The 19,877-nt window shown below is 36.3% G+C and overlaps 1 long non-coding RNA gene across 1 annotated transcript; it reads left to right on the top strand.

The window, feature by feature from the left end:
- The first annotated feature begins 610 nt into the window (after positions 1-610).
- LOC127435959 (uncharacterized) lies at positions 611-18,334 on the top strand. Its single transcript, XR_007896314.1, has 4 exons — positions 611-889; positions 2,269-2,477; positions 4,429-4,728; positions 17,904-18,334. It is a non-coding gene; the product is annotated as an uncharacterized LOC127435959 (long non-coding RNA).
- Positions 18,335-19,877: the final 1,543 nt, after the last annotated feature.

The raw sequence follows: 19,877 nt of genomic DNA, 5'->3' as shown, positions 1-19,877 counted from the left end.
AAAATTAAAATAGATAAAAAGTAAATGGAAAAAAGAAAATTAACAAACTTAAAAATCGCTGATAGCCACTGACTTCGATAGTTCACACTTTATTTTACATCTGTTTTCGTTTTGATAATTATAAAAAAAATATTTTAATAGTTCGTTCTGTATTCAGTGCAGACAAACTTTACAATGAACCCAATTCAAATAGAAAAACACCCCAATCGTTTTTTTCTTTCATAAATAAATAAATAAATAAATAAATAAATAAATAATGAATATAGCAGGTAAATAAGACGTTTTATCTATAATGTTTTAAAATATAAATAAAAAAAATAATAATAAAAAATCAGCCCATTTGACAGTCGTTTTATTTATTTTTTCTTTCTTTTTCTTTTTTTTTAAATAACCTCAGTTGTGTGACAGAAGGTGCAAAAGAATCTGCTTAGAAATAACACCTTCAGCTGTGAAACTTCACAAATTGTGTAACCAATAGTTTCTCAATAAAGCTCCACAACACGGCGCCGAGCCGAGGCTCTGATTGGTCACTTCGCAGCTGACGTCACTGCAGGAGAGAACAAACCAGGCAGGAAGCTGAGGGCTGGTACCAAATCTGAGCGAGCAGACCAAGAGAGCGCGCGTCAGCCTCACGAGCATCACCATAATCGATATAATCAGTGGTTTGGAGAGTTTTCCACCTGTTGTAAATGTGTAAGGCCTCAGAAAGAGTAGAACGCGAGGTAGTAACGATAAAAAATAAATAAATTAATTTGTAGGCTTGACGGGCGAATATAGGGAGCAAAGGAGACGTTGTGGATTACAGACGTGCTGCATGTTGCAATGCATCGGTACATTTCATGTGTTCCGTGCACGAGGATGCTGATGGTGATCCACGTTGCTCCACGAGGTAGGCTATACACTCTTACACAACTATAGGTACATTCATTTTGAAAAAGAAAATCAAGAGACAAAAACGAGGTGGATTTATTATTTTCTCTATGCGACATATTTAAGACCTGTTTGTAAGCATTAATTTGTTTGGATTATAATACAATTTAATTAAAGTTATAGGACAATGACCTTTGTAAATATGCCTTAAAATATATTAAAGTAAAATTCAATCAGAAAAAGGGCAGATATCCAATGGGTGTCGTTCATCCTTTACCGTTTGGCCAATGTGATGTAACCCACCTCTGTCTTATTCTCTTGTACATGAAAGTTGACTAATAGGCAGTCCTGCATATTGATAATAATCATCATATTTTAGCCTATATAGAACAAAGTAGTGGTCAGAATTCATAGTCACGTCTAAGACCATATTATTAATATAATAATAATTAGAGTAAAGTTTGCACAGAGTCTTCAGTTTATATTACAAAATTATGTCACTCTAAAACATAAGTGCCTTAGTGGTGTAATAAATGATCAATTACATTGTACTACGATAAACCATAGCATTTGATTTAATGGTGAGCTGGAGAAGGAGTGTGTGAGTTTAAGCCATTTGGTATTGTAGGCTCTGTTGAATATATGGAATAGAGTGTGTAGTTTGTACACACCATATCAGCCTTTTTATATACTTGAGCACCACCAGATTATTTTCAAGACATGTATCTGAATTTATGGTGTCCATTCGTGGTTTGTTGTGTTGTAGGCCTATGTGTTGTATTTTACACTGATCAACAGACGAACTTTATTTCGTTAGCCAGTTAGGACAGCTACATTTATTTATTTATTTATTTATTAGATAAATTTGTAATAATGACTATCAATTTTTTTATTTATTTGTGAATTAGGAGAATTTGAGAATTAAAATAGTTTAAAATAATTTCGTTTGTTATTTATACACATTACTATTATTATTATTATTATTATTATGAAAGAAAAATGAGAAGTTAATCATAAAAGTAGGCTAATTTTGTATAGATTTGGATTTTGTGAAATGCACTCTGTAAATGATCTATCCATCTGTCCTAATTCACAGCAGTTTGTTGTATAACGCAGGCCTATGTGTTCGTAAATTAATAAATAAATATAACATAATAAATGCATGTAATTAATAAATAAAAAAATAAATAGCCTAACAGCACTATTTAGCAAAAATGCCATATGAAAGAAATAAATACATATTTATTTTCGTTTTTTTATCGTTGGCTATTTGAACTGACCTGCAAATTCACCTGCACGTGCTCGTCTTTTGCAGCGTTATTTTCTTCTCTTGACTTAATTATGTTTCCGTTGATTGTCGATAACTCATTTGACCAAGTGTTTGTGATTTATTCATAGATGTATGATGCTGTCATAACATCAAGACCACAAAAGCACCACCACTCGGGACTAATTGCGCGTTTATGAGGGTTGGTTTCTCTCTTTGGTTATCTAGCTGTATGAGTTATAACACATTTCATAAAGCTAGATAACCGAAAATAGAAATAATTCTCAAAATCTGCTGAAAATGCCACTCAAGTCTGAAAGAAGCCAGAGCTTTATCTCAGGTAAGTTCATTCATTTACTCATTCATTCATTCATAAAAAATGTTATTGTAAAAAATGAATAGTCACATTAAAATGAAAATGATCCTTTAGGTTGTGATTGTGTGTCTGAATGCACCAAACATTCTCATGTCGCCATTAGTAACTACCCAACATCCTGCTGTAGTCTGAACGCAGAACAACATTATTATGATTTTCTTTTAGCATAATTTGATTTGAGAATATCTTTCTTTTCTCATGATAAAATCAACCTAATACAATTAGTTGCAAAATTGTGCAGTGCTTTAAATCTTATTATAGCATGCTTTCCCATTTCTGATCCAAAACAGCCCCATTTCTGTGATCATATCATCTCAGGTTAAGGAGATTAAATTTTAGCTGTTGAGATACTCTCCAGCTCTGCAAACAAAAGAGGTACTTAAGGGCTATTTGTTGGGGTCTGTTGCCCAAAGGGAGGCCTTAGGATTGTCCTGTGGTCCTATTTAGACTCTTTGTGCTGGATTTCCCTGTGTGAATGACAGAAACAATGCTAGCAGTACAAACACTTATTAATTCTCTGTATACAGGGAGAGTAGCCTATCATTACATGAAACTGGTTCCCTAAACAAGGCTGCATTTAATTCTTTTGAAAACACTTGTGGTAGAATAGAAACCTATTACAGTAGGTAATGAAACTCTGGCTAACTGCTTAGATTCAGTAAGTGCATTTTGTCTGTTTTATTGCTTTAAAGACATTGCTGCAGTTTTTCCTGAATTGCACTGGAAGATTTAGCTGTAAAAAGGAGGCCATTCACTGCTTGGTCAGAATTGATGGTATATGTGTGCTTATAGACTTTCATCTTGCTTGTGGAATATGCATCTTAAAAAACATAAGTTTAAAAATACAAATCAGTAGCTTGTCTCAAATGAACTGATTCAACCCTATCAGATTAAAGGAATATTCCGGGTTTAATATAAGCTAAGCTCAATCGACAGCATTTGTGGCATGATATTGATAACCACAAAAAATAATGTCGACTCTTCCCTCTGTTTTCTTTAAAAAACGCAAAAATCCGGGTTCCAGTGAGGCACTCACAATGGAAGTGAATGGGGGACAATCCGCAAATTATAAAATACTCACTGTTTTAAAAGTATAGCCACAAGACTTAAACAATATGTGTGTTAACATTATTTCAGTGTGATAAAATCACTTACTAACCTTTTCTGTGGAAAGTCGATTTTACAACTTCGTAACCATGACGATGTGATCTCAACAAACCCTATAACCCTAAAATGACTGTAAAAATGACAATTTAAACAACTTTACAGCTCAAATTATACATGAGTTTTAACAGAGGAATTAATTAAAATACTTTTATAAAATGATAAGCTTCACATTTCTGCCTTTAAACCCTTCAAAAATTGGCCCCATTCACTTCCATTGTAAGTGCCTTGCTGTAACCTCGATTTTTTCCTTTTTTTTTTTTTTAAAGAAACGGAGGGACAAGTCTAAATAATTTTTTGGTAATCGGCATTATGCCACAAATGCTGTCGATTGAGCTTAACTTGTATTGAACCTAGAATATTCCTTTAAATATATTTATTTGAAAAGTGAACAGGCAGCTGATTTACTTTAAAATCACACTATAGTCATGCCAGATTTGGTCTAGATTCAGTCCAATAGTAAATGTAGAACATTTTTTAGTATAAATGTATTGTCATGTGAATTTGTACTGCAACAAATAATTTTAAATGCATGCTTGAAATAAGATGTTCACATCCAAAATAACACAATAAGTTGTTTACTTTTGCACACAAGACTGAACTGAATACTGCTCTGTTGAGCTAGCTTGAAACAAACCAAGAGATGGTTGCCATGGCATCAGCTTGGCAATAATACCAACAAAGAGTCGTTTTTTAAAATGCTTCTTTTTCATGTTCTTTCAACCTTCTTTCCCTCTCTCCTTTCTTACAGTGTGCTTATTTCCATACACAATATGGCAATGAAGTAAAAACAGGGGCACATCCATCAGAGAGAGTGTGAGAGAGAGAGTCTTGGAGGAACATGGCAGCTTCCAGTTGCTACATCTTTCCTTCTCCACCTACCCAGAAACCCCCAGTGCCATCTGTGCCCCTGTGGGGTGCTGTAGAGAATCCATGCCAGTGCCAGCGGCGACGAAACCCTTGAGTCGCAGCGCCAAGACAGACGACATAGGGAGGCCATCTTGACGGAGATCTTAAACGAGAAGCTAAGATGGCTGGGCTGGCACATGAGGTGAGTTGCATCATGTCTTTTTTTTTTTTTATTTGAGTGTGTATGTGTGTGTGTTTACAGGGATATTATGGCTCCCTTAATTTCCCCCCCTTGCTTCTAGCCTATCTGATCTTAGCACACTAATTAGCGAGAGGGTTTTTGGCGGGGCTTGGCGAGGGAAGTGGGGGGATGGGGGGCAAAGAAAATAAATGAACTGGCAATGACTGTAGCGGCGACTGCCATCTTTCTTTGTTAAGGCTGAACTGTGCCTAACATATTAACAGAGATCTCACTGTCTTCGTTAAGAGCTAAATTCAGTTTTTATAAGCCAAAGAATAGAGATTGACTCTAAAACAAATGATAAACTGGGTCCTTTGCACAAATTTTGTCTCATTGTGCCCCATAGGATACAGTAGCAGCACAATATTGTATGCATAATTTAGGGTAAAAGGTTTGTTTATTCATGTAGTAAACTGATTAAACAAATCTAATTAGGCCTTTTTAACCTAATGAGATAGTCCAACCAAAAATGAAAATTCTGTCATCATTTACTCACGCTCATGTCGCTCCAAACCTGCATATCTTTCTTCTGTGGAACACAAAGGAGATGTTAGGTAGAGTGTTAGCCTCAGTCACCATTCGCTTTCATTGTATGGAAAAAAAGATGCAATGAAAGTAAATGCTGACTCTCAGTCCCTAATATTCTGCTCAGCATCTCCTTGCATTCCTTGTAAGAAAGAAAGTCCTATGGGTTTGGAACAACATGAGGGTGAGTACACGATGATGGACTTTTAATTTTTGGGGGAACTATCCCTTTCATTTTTTTTTTTATTTTTTTTGTGTGCTAGCTTAACATTTTTAACAGTGAAATCATCATTTAATATTAAGTGTATATGATGTGATGGATTTGAATGTTTAGATTACCTACAAGAGAACTTTAAAAAAAATGATGCGATCATCTCTTCTTGTTTGTCTCCTCACTATTCCCCACTAAGAGTAAATTGTGCTTCTATACCAGGCTTATTTACAATTCAAATCTTTTCCTTAAAGCAAATTGTTTGTAGCTGAGGACAGATAACGAGGGAGGGAATCAAAAGGGAGAAAATAACGAAACTAGGGCTGCTAATGAGAGGCGCTAAGCTAAGATCCTCTTGACACAGATGCAGTGAATGGGAGTGAGGGCTCGTGGCGTGTTTAAAGAGACAGCATCTCACAATCTCTTCTCATGGGGATTCTATCTGCAATGAATCCTGTTGCTTTCATCAGAATTTACTGTGTATCTCTTTCAGGCATCCAAAAGTTTAGAATTCATAATCAGAAATATTTGGGCTAAGTAAATGAACAAATCAATGGCTGAGGAACTGTATTAAAAAAATTAATAAATGCTCAAAATAATGAGCGCATGCACAAATTAATGAATGAATAAATTAATGCATGAATTGATGTCAATAATGTTTTGATTTCTTTAAAAAAACACAGTCAATATGCACTTAGATAATGGATAATCCAACATGAGAACTCATAATAATTCGCACAAGATGGTGAAATCATAAGATATCATAAAATATCAGAAGACTTGGCTCTTAAGAAAGGCACTTTATTTGCATAGAGACCAACCAATTTACAAGGAGAATAGACATTTCAGCTAGCCTCCTATCCAACACTTTATTTTAAGAAAGGAAACATCTGTGAACACATTTTGTTTCTCATTCCATATTTATTTATGCAATACAAATGTCTGTAATACGCAATGTTTACTTTTGTTTAACCCTTACACTTTACAATAAGGTTTCATTTGTTAACATCAGTTAACAACATTAGTTAACATGAACTAACAATGAACATTGCTTTTACAGCATTTATTCATCTTAGTTCATGTTAATGTACACGTATACATTTTTAAAATCAAAAGTTGTATATGTGAACATTAGTTATGCATTATGACTAACATGAACTAACAATGAACAATTGTATTTTTATCAACTAACATTAACAAAGAATAATACATGCTGTAAACAATATATTGTTTATTGTTAGTTCATGATACCTAATGCATTAACTTATGTTAATGAATGAAGCCTTATTGCAAAGTGTTACCAGTTATTTTCCTATAAAAATCATGGTTTAGGTTTAGGTTTGGGTTAGGGGTTAAACGTAGGAAAAATATGAACAACATTGTCCACTGGTTTGTTTATTTTTCTCTATGGGAGTAAAAATGTTACGTTTCTGTACGTGCCAACTTGTACAATTTCGCCATCTTGTAGTTGTGTAGTTGACATTAAAGGTGCAGTAAGCGATTTTTTTTTCATGGAAAAGTATGCACAATTTTTTCCTACTCCCTTAAAGATATTAATGAAATAAGTGTCCTGTGATATGTCACCGGTCTCTGTGACAGATCTAGATTCTGTAAACAGCAAAGAAAAGTGTTTCCACGGACCGAGGACATTGGCAGTTTTCAACTGTCAATCATGCTCCTTCTCATTTGATGCAGATCATTGAGACTATGATTCATAATGTTTGTCAGTTGAGGGCGCTATTGTGCCACTGTTTGATAGCCAAGGGACTCAATTATCTTTGGAGGGCGGGGTTTTGGAATTAAATGAAAATGAGGGGGTGTGGCTAATTCAACGGCTCAGTCACGTGAATAGCTTAAGAACTAAAATCGCTTACAGCACCTTTAAGTAATTTCAGTATGTTGACATGTCCTTTTCTCAATATAAAATTATTGTAAACAGCTTTTTGCTAATTATTTAGCCACAGGGGAACTGGCCCCCACAGTGAGCCTGGTTTCTCCCAAGGTTATATTTCTCCATTAAACATCATCTTATAGAGTTTTGTGTTCCATGCCACAGTCACCTTCAGCTTGCTCACAGGGGTTCTAAATACAATTATTATTTAATTATTTAATTTCGATACACAGTTTACAATCATATTTAATCAAACTACACAGTGATGACTGATAGATATTACAGTATCATTTTTTTTAATGCATGATTTTCTGTAAATCTGCTTTGAAACGATGTGTGTTGTGAAAAGCGCTATACAAATAAAAATGACAACTTCACTTATTTTACTGTACATCCAGGTTTTATGACATTATATTAATTGAGAGACCACAAACAATATTTGTTTTTATATCATTGTGGGGGCTCTCCATAGACTTCCATGCATTTTATGGATTTTATACAGATCTAATGATAATTTATCCCCTAACCCTAACCCTACCCCAAACCTAACCCTCACAGAAATGTTTTTGCATTTTTACATTTTCAAAAAACAGTTTAGTATGTTTAATAAGCTATTTCCCTCATGGGGACCGCTGGCTGGGCCCAACTTGGTAGGTGATCTCAGGTTTTACCATCCTTGTGGGGACATTTGGTTCCCACAATGTTGTATAAACATGTACACACACACACACACACACACCGCAAGACCATTTAAAATGATCTATTGAAGGCAATTAAAGGTAATAAATATGGTCAGAAACTTTAAAGTAATGGTGATGAGCCACAGCAGTGAAAATTTACACTTTCCCTTATAAATTTGAACCTAAAATCTTCATGTTGATAATAAAAAAAGCTCATGGACATGTTATGCCTCAACAATTGTTATGCCCCCATTACAAGTAATTGTTAAAGTCACAGTATCTTGATGTTGCTGTATGGCTTTCACACAGACACAATGCAGTTTTCCAAACAGAACGGCTCACACCCCCCTCTCTCACGCCCTGGCAGAAACGGCACGGCGTGCCCCTGGCGATCTGGCCCGAGGTTTTATGAAACGCAGATACAGAGGGCGAGGTTGGTATGAGGGCCACTGTGGGGCCAGGGACCAGCAGCTGCAGCATGCGTGCCTTTAATGAACAGAGCGTGGTGTCGGCCATTAATATTCTGCCCAGCTCGAGACTGGTCCCTCTCTCTCAATGGAGGCCTCTTCTTCTTTATAAAGAGCTCCTGCTTTCCCACCATTGTCAGGGGTGCTGCAGTATTACCAGAGAGGGGGTAGGGTGGGAAACACTGATGCAGACCAGACACCACCAGATGCCAAAGACATGAGACGGTTATGCAGATCGCAGAGCCTTTGTGTGCTAGAGTGTGTGTTTTATGTATACAGGGGTGTGTATGATCATCTTAATTAATATGCGTCTGGGTGAGATGCAGATGCAAACATGCAAAGTGTGTGATAGATATAACAAAGTGTAATGTCATCTATATGTAGAGTACAGAATGTACACTCTGCATTGAAGGTTGTTTTGCTGTACTGCAGTTTTAAGTTTTTATCAATGGATTGTAGTTTAAAAGGTGCCCTTCACAGCATCACATTAAATAAAAAAAATGTTAAATAAAATTTAACATGAAAATCAAACTTTACTGATAACATTTTACAATAAGGTTGTCACCGTTAACTTCAGCTTACTACATTAATTAACATAAACCAACAATAAACAAAACTTTAATTTTTATTTATTAATCTTGGTTAATGTTAATTCCAACATTTCCTTAAGGTAGTATATGTTAACATTAGTAAATGCATTAACTAGTATAAACTAACAATGGACAATTGTGAATATACTGTACTGTATAAATTAACACTAACCTAGATTAATAAATGCTGTAAAAATATTGTTCATTGTTAGTACATTAAACCTAATGCTTTTTATAATGTTAACAAATAGAACTTTATAGTAAAACTACTACCCTTTTTTCATTCTTTTTTATTTTAAGACAGCAGTCTTACATACGAGAAAGTGTAAAAGTACTTAGGGTACACTTAAAATGTGTGAATATCTTTGTATAATAGTACAAAATATCAAACTAAGTGGCACTTATTTTATAGAAGTATAGCACATATTCCCTTTTCAAGCAAAACCTTTCACTTTAATGCAAGGAAAATTATACATTGTTATGTGTCCAAAAGTGTCTAAATACTTACCGCCAAAGTAAACTAGCACTGTATACTAAAGTATATCTTTAGTAGGTACCAAACAGTTGAACTAATTAGAACTCAGTACCCATTCACCTGAAAACACAATGCAAATGTAAATGCCATGCATTAATGCTATTGAAAATAATTGAGAAATGCCCACAGATACGATGTTTTTCAGATTAAGTAAAGAACGACACTGTTTATGGATGAAATTAATAGAGCTCTAGGTAACGTACATGGATTGCATGGGTTGATGATTTGCATCAACACCGTGATGAAGGTCATATGACATCAAAGGTGGGCACCTCATGCACTGTGAGCTCTGCAGAGTAAAGAAACCATCATACAACAACCCCACCTCAGTTTCACCTCATCAAAGAGAGGGCAAAGAGATTGCGAGAGAAAAAGATAGAGATAGAAAAGTGAAAGAATTGACAGAGTAAAGCCAGCTACCACCAATAACCCTATTACTACTGCATTACAGTGATAACGATTCAAAAATGATAAATGAAAGGAAGCAAAAGAGGTAAGCTTAAAGGCGTGGGATAAAAGGGTGTTTAATGGCACATGGTGAGATGGATAGATTCAGAGGATGGAAGGAAGGATGGGGTGGACACATGACGTGGTGTCATGTTTTAGTTTCAGGTTCCTGCTCGCAGCTATGGTAAACCGCAGGTCCGCAGTGGCTTCTGAGTGGTAAAGACTCGCTGTATGCCCGTCAAGAAGGGCATCAGAAAAATAGACATACAGACTTGTGATGGAATTTTAGACAGACCAGAGGGAAATGGGCGAAAGACATCTGTGATAAAGGAGATTAAAACACAGAAATTGTTTGGTTTTTAAACATTATTTGCTAATCACTGAATAAGCATAAATATATTGAAAGAATATTCCAGTTAAATATAATATTTGTGAAATGCCAATTTGTAAAAACAAACAAGTAACATGTGCACTTAACGGAAGTCTATGGGGGCATCTGATGTACGCTTGCCCCATAGACTTCTATTAAAGGAATGTTCTGGGTTCAGTACAAGTTAAGCTCAATCGACAGCATCTGTAGTATAATGCTGATCACCAAAGAAAATTAATTTAGGCTTGTCCCTTATTTATTAAAAAAAACAAAAAGAGTAATTGTTATTACAGTAAGGCACTTACAATGGAAGTTAATAGGGTCAGTCCATAAACATTAAAATACACACAGTTTCAAAAGTATAGCCATAAGATGTAAACATAATGGTTATAGTGTGATAAAATAATCTTTTTTGAAATAAGATGTTAATCAATCATGGGACAAAAGTATGAACGTGTGAAGAGTGGAGATCAAAGATTTGGATATTTTCTTCAAACTTTTGAGAATGAAGTGAAAGCATGCATTGCCACCAAAAACAAAACTGCTTAGAGAACTAATATAAATTCATCGATATTTATTCCTGTAAACCCTGTAAACCCAGGGGCCTGGGTAGCTCAGCGAGTATTGAGACTGACTACCACCCCTGGAGTTGTGAGTTCAAATCCAGGGTGTGCTGAGTGACTCTAGCCAAGTCTCCTAAGCAAACAAACGGTTGATAGGGAGGGTAGAGTCACATGAGGTAACCTCCTCATGGTCATGATTAGTGGCTCTCGCTCTCAATGGAGCATGTGTTAAGTTGTGCATGGATCACGGAGAGTAGCATGAGCCTCCACTTGTGGAGTCTCCGCGGTGTCATGCACAACAAGCCACGTGATGAGATGCACAGATTGATGGTCTCAGAAGTGGAGGTAACTGAGACTTGTCCTCCACCACCCAGATTGAGGTGAGCAACCGCACCACCACAAGGACCTACAAAGTAGTAGGAACTGGGCATTCCAAATTGGGAGAAAAGGGGATAAAAAATAAAATAAAAAAACCCTGTAAACCCTGTAGGCCTAAATCCCATTAACTTTCACATGATGTAAAGGAAACCATAAAGAGAGTTGACATGACTTTGAGTTTTCAGTTTTCACCATTGTCTTCTGTTTGTAAACAAGCCGCTGTGATATCCCTTCAATAATCAGATGTACGGAGAAGACATGATGGAATGTATGCGTTTCTAAACAAACAGCTAACAAACGCATTGGTCCGGTTATCGACTGCGGTCCATTCTTACGAGTGATTCCGATCTCACCACAGTGTTTTGTGTAAAAGTCTGCCCCATATCTGGGCCAGGAACCTCTGTCACATAATCGTATAATTTTTATTTTGTAAAGTGCCTCACAGTACATAATAAAAAAAAGGGGGGACAAGTTGAAATTATTCTTGTGGTAATCAACATTATGCCACAAATTCTGTTGATTGAGCTTAACTTGTATTGAACCTGGAACGATTCTTTAAATGCATTTCTGTACACCTTATTTTTATTACAAACTACTTTTCAAATCAAAAGTATTAAATACAAGTTCTGCTGCATGCTATTAATAAATATTATCTTGTATTTAATCCATAACATTTCTTTAAAAACCATGCAATTAAAAGTTACCATCATTTGCTTCCCATTATAGACAGTCGTTACGCTTTTTGATTGTGAGCTGGATTAAGAAAAGTGTCATTTCTTATTGGTAAACTGAGTCCAGTAAGAATAAATCAAGATCATGGTGGATGTGTATTTAGGTCAAGAGCCACACGTCTGTCTTCTTTATGTGACTTTGTTTATGTGCTGTTAATCTGGGATAAAGCCGCATTCAAATTTAGCAACATTTTCTGCTCTAAACAGTAACAAGGGATGCTGCAAATCTTGATATCAATGTGTTCAAGTAAGCTTAGGTAGAAATAATTAGAGTAATCACCAGAAAGCAGTATTTCTACTTGTCGATGTTGGTAATGAAAGCTATCAATCTTATGTAATTCATAGAGTGTGCTTTTATTCTGTCTAGTGACCCATTTACACTTGCAAAAAATCTGATAATCTATGATATATCTTACTTTTTTAAGTTCGGTATAGACAGAATGTTTGATCTTTTTTTTAAATTAATTTATTAATTTATTTATTTATTTTATCCCCTTTTCTCCCCAATTTGGAATGCCCAATTCCTACTACTTAGTAGGTCCTCGCGGTGGCACGGTTACTCACCTCAATCCTGGTGGCTGAGGACAAGTCTCAGTTGCCTCCACTTCTGAGACAGTCAATCTGCGCATCTTATCATGTGGCTCGATGTGCATGACACTGCGGAGACTCTGCATGTGGAGGCTCATGCTACTCTCCGCGATCCATGCACAACTTACCAAGCGCCCCGTTGAGAGCGAGAACCACTAATCGCAACCACGAGAAGGTTACCCTATGTGACTCTACCCTCCCTAGCAGACCTGGCTGGAGTCACTCAGCACACTCAGGATTCGAACTTGCGACTCCAGGGGTGGTCGTCAGCGTCAATACTCGCTGAGCATAATACAAAGTTACTTTTCAAAGATATACATAAGGCATATGAAAATAAAGGTCTGTTAGTTCAGCACTTAAATGTGGACTACCAAGGATCTACAGTATAAGCTTCAGCAAATATATTACCAATCCTTCATGTGCCATTCAGAGTCCTAAATTACTTTCAATGTAGGTCAAGCCTAATCTTGGTCTCTTAATGCAAGTTTGGCCAAAAACTAATCTATCACAAAGCCGAGCATTTAAGAATCTATGAAGAAACAGTTTTTGTGAAGAAGCAATTTTTGTGAGTTCATACACTGTCTGCTTCACGTGCCATGAAGTTGAGCATCTTAGTCAAAGCACAAACAAAAGTAGACGCCTTAAACAGAACTAGCTGTTGATCTTCTTCAACAACAATGCACTTGTCCTGATTTTTTTTGGGGGGGAGGGGAGGGCATTTGTTCAGTTGTCCAATGTGTTGTGGGACATAGTCAGCATATCATCCTCAGATGTATGTGGGTTTGTTTATGATAAAATCACTGGAAATGTGTGTTTGTGTGCAAGTCTATTAAATTACCAGAGTGTTGGAAAAGATGTTTATAGTTTATTTATTAGGCTACTCATTAGCTGACGCAAAGCATCTGTAACCCTTGAAGTTCACAAGTTTAATTGAGCCTCTGGTAAAAAGCAGGAAAAGCCTGATGAAGAGAAAGAGATTGACATTTATGCATTTGGTAGATGTATTTAACTAAAGCAACTTATTGTGCATTCAAGATATACATTCTCTCAGTATAGTGTCAAACCCACGACTTTCGCAATGCTCTACTAGTTGAGCTACATGAGTAGCTGCAGTATTTGTGGATGATGACAAATAGAAGTGTTTCTCAAGTTATGTTAGCTAATCTAGGACCGAGCTTCTAATTTGGTGACTTGTAAAGGGTGAATGATTTTACGAGAGGTGAAATAATGTTAATCTAATCCACAATGAACAGAGTTTTCCTCTACCAAGACTTTCAAAAAATCTTTTTAGTACTGCGTACTTTGGCAAATGATGACGTTAGGACACAAAAAAGCGGTCAACAGATAACGTACAACCAAAAATGTATTAATGTGGACGTTGCTTAAGAGTTACCAAGTTCTTGAAGCAGCCTTCATTCTAAGATCACAGTCAATGTACTGTGGGTTCTGAGTAACGAACTCATTAAGGCCACGTCCACAATTATACGTTTTAGTTTTCAAATGAAACACATTAATTTTGCAACATTCACGCCTCTGAATGGTGTTTTACTTAGAATAGTTTGGAAAACAATGACATTAGGAAAATAAAAAAAAAAGAAAACGGGCTAGGGTATATATGGTCTCGTCCACACAAATCCATTTTCGTTTAAAAATGCATTAATTTAGCTATGTTTATACCTCTCATTCACACTGGAACAGCATTTTCCTCCACCAAAAATGGAGTGTATCAAAACGCTCTCCATTTCCGCATACTTTGAAAAACTATGACATTAGGAAACTGAAAAACCAAAAATGGACTAGTGTTGATGTTGCCACGTCCACACTAATCAATTTTCATTTGAAAAATGCATTTACTTAGTTATGTTTATGCCTGTCATTCACACTGGAACAGCATTTTCCTCCACCAAAAATGGAGTGTTTCAAAAATGCTCTCCATTACCACATACTTTGGAAATGTCACACTGACTAGTGTGGATTTGGCCACATCAACACTAATCCATTTAAGTTTGAAAACACATTAATTGTTCTATGTTTATGCCTCTCATCCACATTAAAATGGTGTTTTCCTCCACCGAAATGGAAAGTTTAAAAAACACTCTTCATTCGAGTATTGACGCTAACTACCACCCCTGGAGTCCGAATCCAGGGCATGCTGAGTGACTCCAGCCAGGTCTCCTAAGCAACCAAATTGGCCCAGTTGCTTGGGAGGGTAGAGTCACACAGGGTAACCTTCTCGTGGTCACTATAATGTGGTTCTCACTCTCGGTGAGGCTCGTGGTGAGTTGTGCGTGGATGCCACAGAGAATAGCGTGAAGCCTCCACACGCGCTATGTCTCTGCAGTAATGCGCTCAACAAACCACGTGATAAGATGTGCAGATTGATGGTCCCAGATGCTGAGGCAACTGAGATTCATACTCCGCCACCCGGATTGAGGCGAGTCACTACGCCACCACGAGGACTAAGAGTGCATTGGGAATTGGGCATTCCAAATTGGGGAGAAAAGAATTACTCTCCATTTCCACATACTTTGATAAACTATGACATTAGAAAACAAAAATGGACTAGTGTGGGTGTGGCCACGACCATACTAATTCATTTTCATTTGAAAAATGCATTTATTTCGCTACGTTTATGCCTCTCATTCACACTGGAATGGTGTTTTCCTCCAACAAAAATGGAACATTTCAAAAACGCTGTCCATTACCACCTACTTTGGAAAATGATGATGTTAGGAAACTGAAAACTGAGTTTTCAAATGAAAACAGACTTGTGTGGATATGGCCACGACCACGCTAATCCATTTTCGTTTGAAAACGCATTAATTCCACTACGTTTACACCTCTCATCCACATGAGAATGGTGTTTTTTTCCCTTGAAAATGGAACATTTTGAAAACTGTCATTAGGATACTGAAAAACAGAGTCTTCCATCGAAAACGAAGAGCGGATTTGGCCTATGTCAAGTTCAAGTTTACTGCTACTCAGATGTCTAGACTGGTCCCGTTCCATACCTTCTCTCTTTATTTCCCTCTTTCTTTGCATTTCGGGGGGCTGTTAGCCCTTTGACCTGGGTATAAGTTACTATGGAAGGGAGGCATGAGGGCTCTGTAATGTGGCCATGAAAAGGCTGTGCTGTCAGGGTTGTCTCATGACATGCCCCCCTCCCGCCTCTTCCCGCAGCTGGGCACGGTCCCGGAGCCTGGGAATCTTTGAGCTCTGGATTCATCAGACATCTCAAACCTGGTCCACCCCCACCAAGGCTTGCCTCCACCCCACCCACCCCATCACTCTAGTCTAGTCGTATCACCGTCACCCCACCATCTGCAGAATTGTGATCACGATTGCAGTCTAAGGCCAAATTCAACTCTAGTCTTGACTCTCAAAATGCATCTGATAACCGAAAGCATATGTGGTTGTTTCTTTAACTTTAGGTACTTTTAGCACTGTGGACTTCTAGAAAGTAAAGTCTCGTAACAACGTTTGTCACACTCACTATTTTTTAGTTTTTTTATTATTTGTCTACTGTGACGTACATGCATCACATGAGATTTATATCATTTTTGTCATTTTTTTCTTAAAGTCATGAAAATTCCCAGCGCAATGTCATTTCCAGCACATCTTCTGTTTTGTGTTTCTATTGAATTCTCTGATGGAAATAACGCTGATGAAAATGACAATTTTGTAAGTTTTTTAGTATAAAATGGCTGACTCCTTTGTTTTGCTAAGGCTAATTACATAGTTAGCATTTTGTTTGGTAAATTCATACAATCAAATAATATTTTCACACTTTTTGCATAACTTGGCAAAATGACAGCTTGATTGTAAATGACACACTGTAAAATTTTCTGCTCAAAAGTTATATTTTTCTGTTTTTTCAAACATCACTAGTCTCATATTTCACTTTTATCAGCTTGGTTATCAGGTACATTTCCATTGTGGGAAATGTCGAAATTTTTGAAAATTTTATAGAAACCATTTTCTCACGATAAATATTGAAATGGTTTGTTTATTTTACTCTTTTTTTTTTTTAGATGTTCATAGTTTGAATAATGGATTTCCATAGTTTAATGTTGAATGTGGGTCTGGGACAAAGCTGAAACAGTAAAATCTGCAAAAGGCATTTGAAAAGTACCAAAAATAAATGATGAAATCCTGGCAAAAATTTCCATGTCAGTTTTATTGTGAACTTCATATAACAAAAAAATAAAATACAAATAAAAGTTGAAATTTTACAGTAATGAAAATCAACCCCTGGGACATGAAATACCCCGAAGTTGAAGTGCACCCATGCAGCCTATAACGCACATTTTTGGCTTGGTTTGAGAATATGGGGCAAAGATTTGACTGTAATTGTGTCCTCAAGTTGTAATGCATGTGGGTTAACAGCTAAGTTACTGCACTTTCAAAATGTTTAATAAGTATAAATGGGAATGTGTATATGAAGCTCTGCCAAGTAAGATCAGTTGGTAAAACCGCTTTCAGTTGTCCATTTTATGATTGGTTGCCAATGCTTTGGCTCTGAAGGCGTGTTGGAGTCAGATGAGAATTACTATGTGTAAGAATGTGTGTGTGTGTGTGTGTTTGTGTGGTTGTCGGGCAGTAGGAGGGTATAATAAAAGGAGTCATTTGCATAAGCTGCATGGAGCCCAAAGAGGGTGTTCAGAGGAAAACAACAAAAAAGAAAAAAGGACAAATCCTACGTTGGGCGGACACAGAGAGAAAGAGAGAGCTTGCATCGGAAAGAGGGTGGAAATGAACAGAGAAAGACATGAAGCTTATCCACTGTGGTCATGAAAGGAACTAGGAACCTCCATGCATAATATTTGAAAACTGTGACAGAGCTGTAACACTGTTTACAAAGGCCCATTGAAAGAGACCGAAAGAGATTGATTACGGATCATTTATCGAGCTTTTGATGTGTACACATGGAAATATTAAAATTAGATCATCATCACTCTACTGCCACTGTAAATCTCTGTATGAAGCTGTAATGGATTGTGTTTTGAGCGGCAGGTACAAGAAGACGTTTTACTCTGATAATTTGCCTAATTCACCCATAATGCCCTCACAATTAAAAAGTCACCCTTCGGGGGTGTAGTTCTTTCAGAATCTAAAATAATGCACCTTGTGGTAAATTGCTGGTCTTTTCTTTTTTTACAGACTGGGCTGTGGACTTGACTCGGAGACACACTCTTGGCTCATTGGAAGAAATGAAGGAAAATCGACTGTAATTACGCAGCCTGAGAGAACAATGGGAGAGCACCATGTAGAAAGTTTAAGAGGCATAAAATCGTAAAATCATGATGATGGCGATGTGTGTACAAATGTGTGTGTGTGAGTGTGTAAGAGCAAGAGTATTTTGTCTTTATTGTTTATTTATTTATTGGTTTATTTATTATTGTCTTTATTATTACAAATTAAAAACAAAAAATGTTTTGAATGAGCCATTTGAATATTTCCATTACAACCATGTTTACAGAAGATGCCCATTTGTTTTATATATATATATATATATATATATATATATATATATATATATATTATAATTAATTTGACATTACAGTATGTTCATAAATAAAAATATTTCTACATGGTATTTTATTGTGCTGTTTATTCCATTATTACACTGCTCAAATCATTCTCAATTAAATAAACCAAATTGCATTTTAAGCTTTGTATTTGTAAACATAGACTAAGACCAAAATACACTAAGTATTGTTCTGTCACACCTGGCAAATGAGTGAAGACTCAAAAGTGAACAGTGGCCATTTTGAGCAAAAAACAAACAAACAAAAAAACAACAACAACTCCATCACACACGACCCTGACACATTTCTTCACTGTCAACCTGTGACGGGTTTGAGTTATTCACTACATTTATGAATACTGTAACAAAATATAGAATAGTCAATATATTATACTTTACAAATTCTGTATATTTACTTTAATGAAACATGGTGTTAAAAATATTTGGGTGCAAATATCTTAATGGTGGGAGAGTTGTGACGGGGTTGATACAAGAGTGATAATACTGGATAATTAAAATGGGAACACAATTAAAAATCAAGGTATTGTTTGCTGAGCACAACCTGACATGTTAAGGGCTGGCTCAAAAAAGTTGGGGTTTTAATTAAAATGTGTAATTGTGGTAATTAAATTTGTATGAAGGACACATGAGCAGTAGGTAGATGTTTACTTTACAACAATTTTTGTGTAGAATCATTTTTAAACCACTTCTGTTATGTCCGTGATGGGGTTGAGAATAAAAGGTGTCAAAATCAGAATAAATCAATCAAATCAAATCAAATCAAATCACTTCATGATTTGGAAAATAATAGGAAATATTTAGATGTATAATATAGTTATATTATGTCAAAAGAAATTACACTGGTGGGCAGAAGTTTGGAATAATGTACAGATTTTGCTCTTATGGAAAGAAATTGGTACTTTTATTCAAGAAAGTGGCATTCAGCTGATCACAATATATAGTCAGGACATTAATAATGTGAAAAATTACTATTACAATTTGAAAAAAAAAAAAAAAAAAAAATGTTCAGAACTTCTTAAACTACTTCAAAGAGTTCTCATCAAAAAATCCTCCCCATGCAGCAATGACAGCTTTGCAGATCCTTGCCATTCTAGCTGTCAGTTTGTCCAGATACTCAGGTGACATTTCACCCCACACTTCCTGTAACACTTGTCATAGATGTGGCTGTCTTGTCGGGCACTTCTCACGCACCTTACAGTCTAGCTGATCCCACAAAAGCTCAATGGGGTTAAGATCAATAACACTCTTTTCCAATTATCTGTTGTCCAATGTCTGTGTTTCTTTGCCCACTCTAACCTTTTCTTTTTGTTTTTCTGTTTCAAAAGTGGCTTTTTCTTCGCAATTCTCCCCATAAGGCCTGCACCCCTGAGTCTTGTCTTTACTGTTGTACATGAAACTGGTGTTGAGCGGGTAGAATTCAATGAAGCTGTCAGCTGAGGACATGTGAGGCGTCTATTTCTCAAACTAGAGACTCTGATGTACTTATCCTCTTGTTTAGTTGTACATCTGGCCTTCCACATCTCTTTCTGTCCTTGTTAGAGCCAGTTGTCCTTTGTCTTTGAAGACTGTAGTGTACACCTTTGTAT

The sequence above is a fragment of the Myxocyprinus asiaticus genome, chromosome 46, assembly GCF_019703515.2.
Source record: "Myxocyprinus asiaticus isolate MX2 ecotype Aquarium Trade chromosome 46, UBuf_Myxa_2, whole genome shotgun sequence".
Taxonomy (NCBI): Eukaryota; Metazoa; Chordata; class Actinopteri; order Cypriniformes; family Catostomidae; genus Myxocyprinus; species Myxocyprinus asiaticus.
This window is presented reverse-complemented; position numbering and strand designations above follow the sequence as displayed.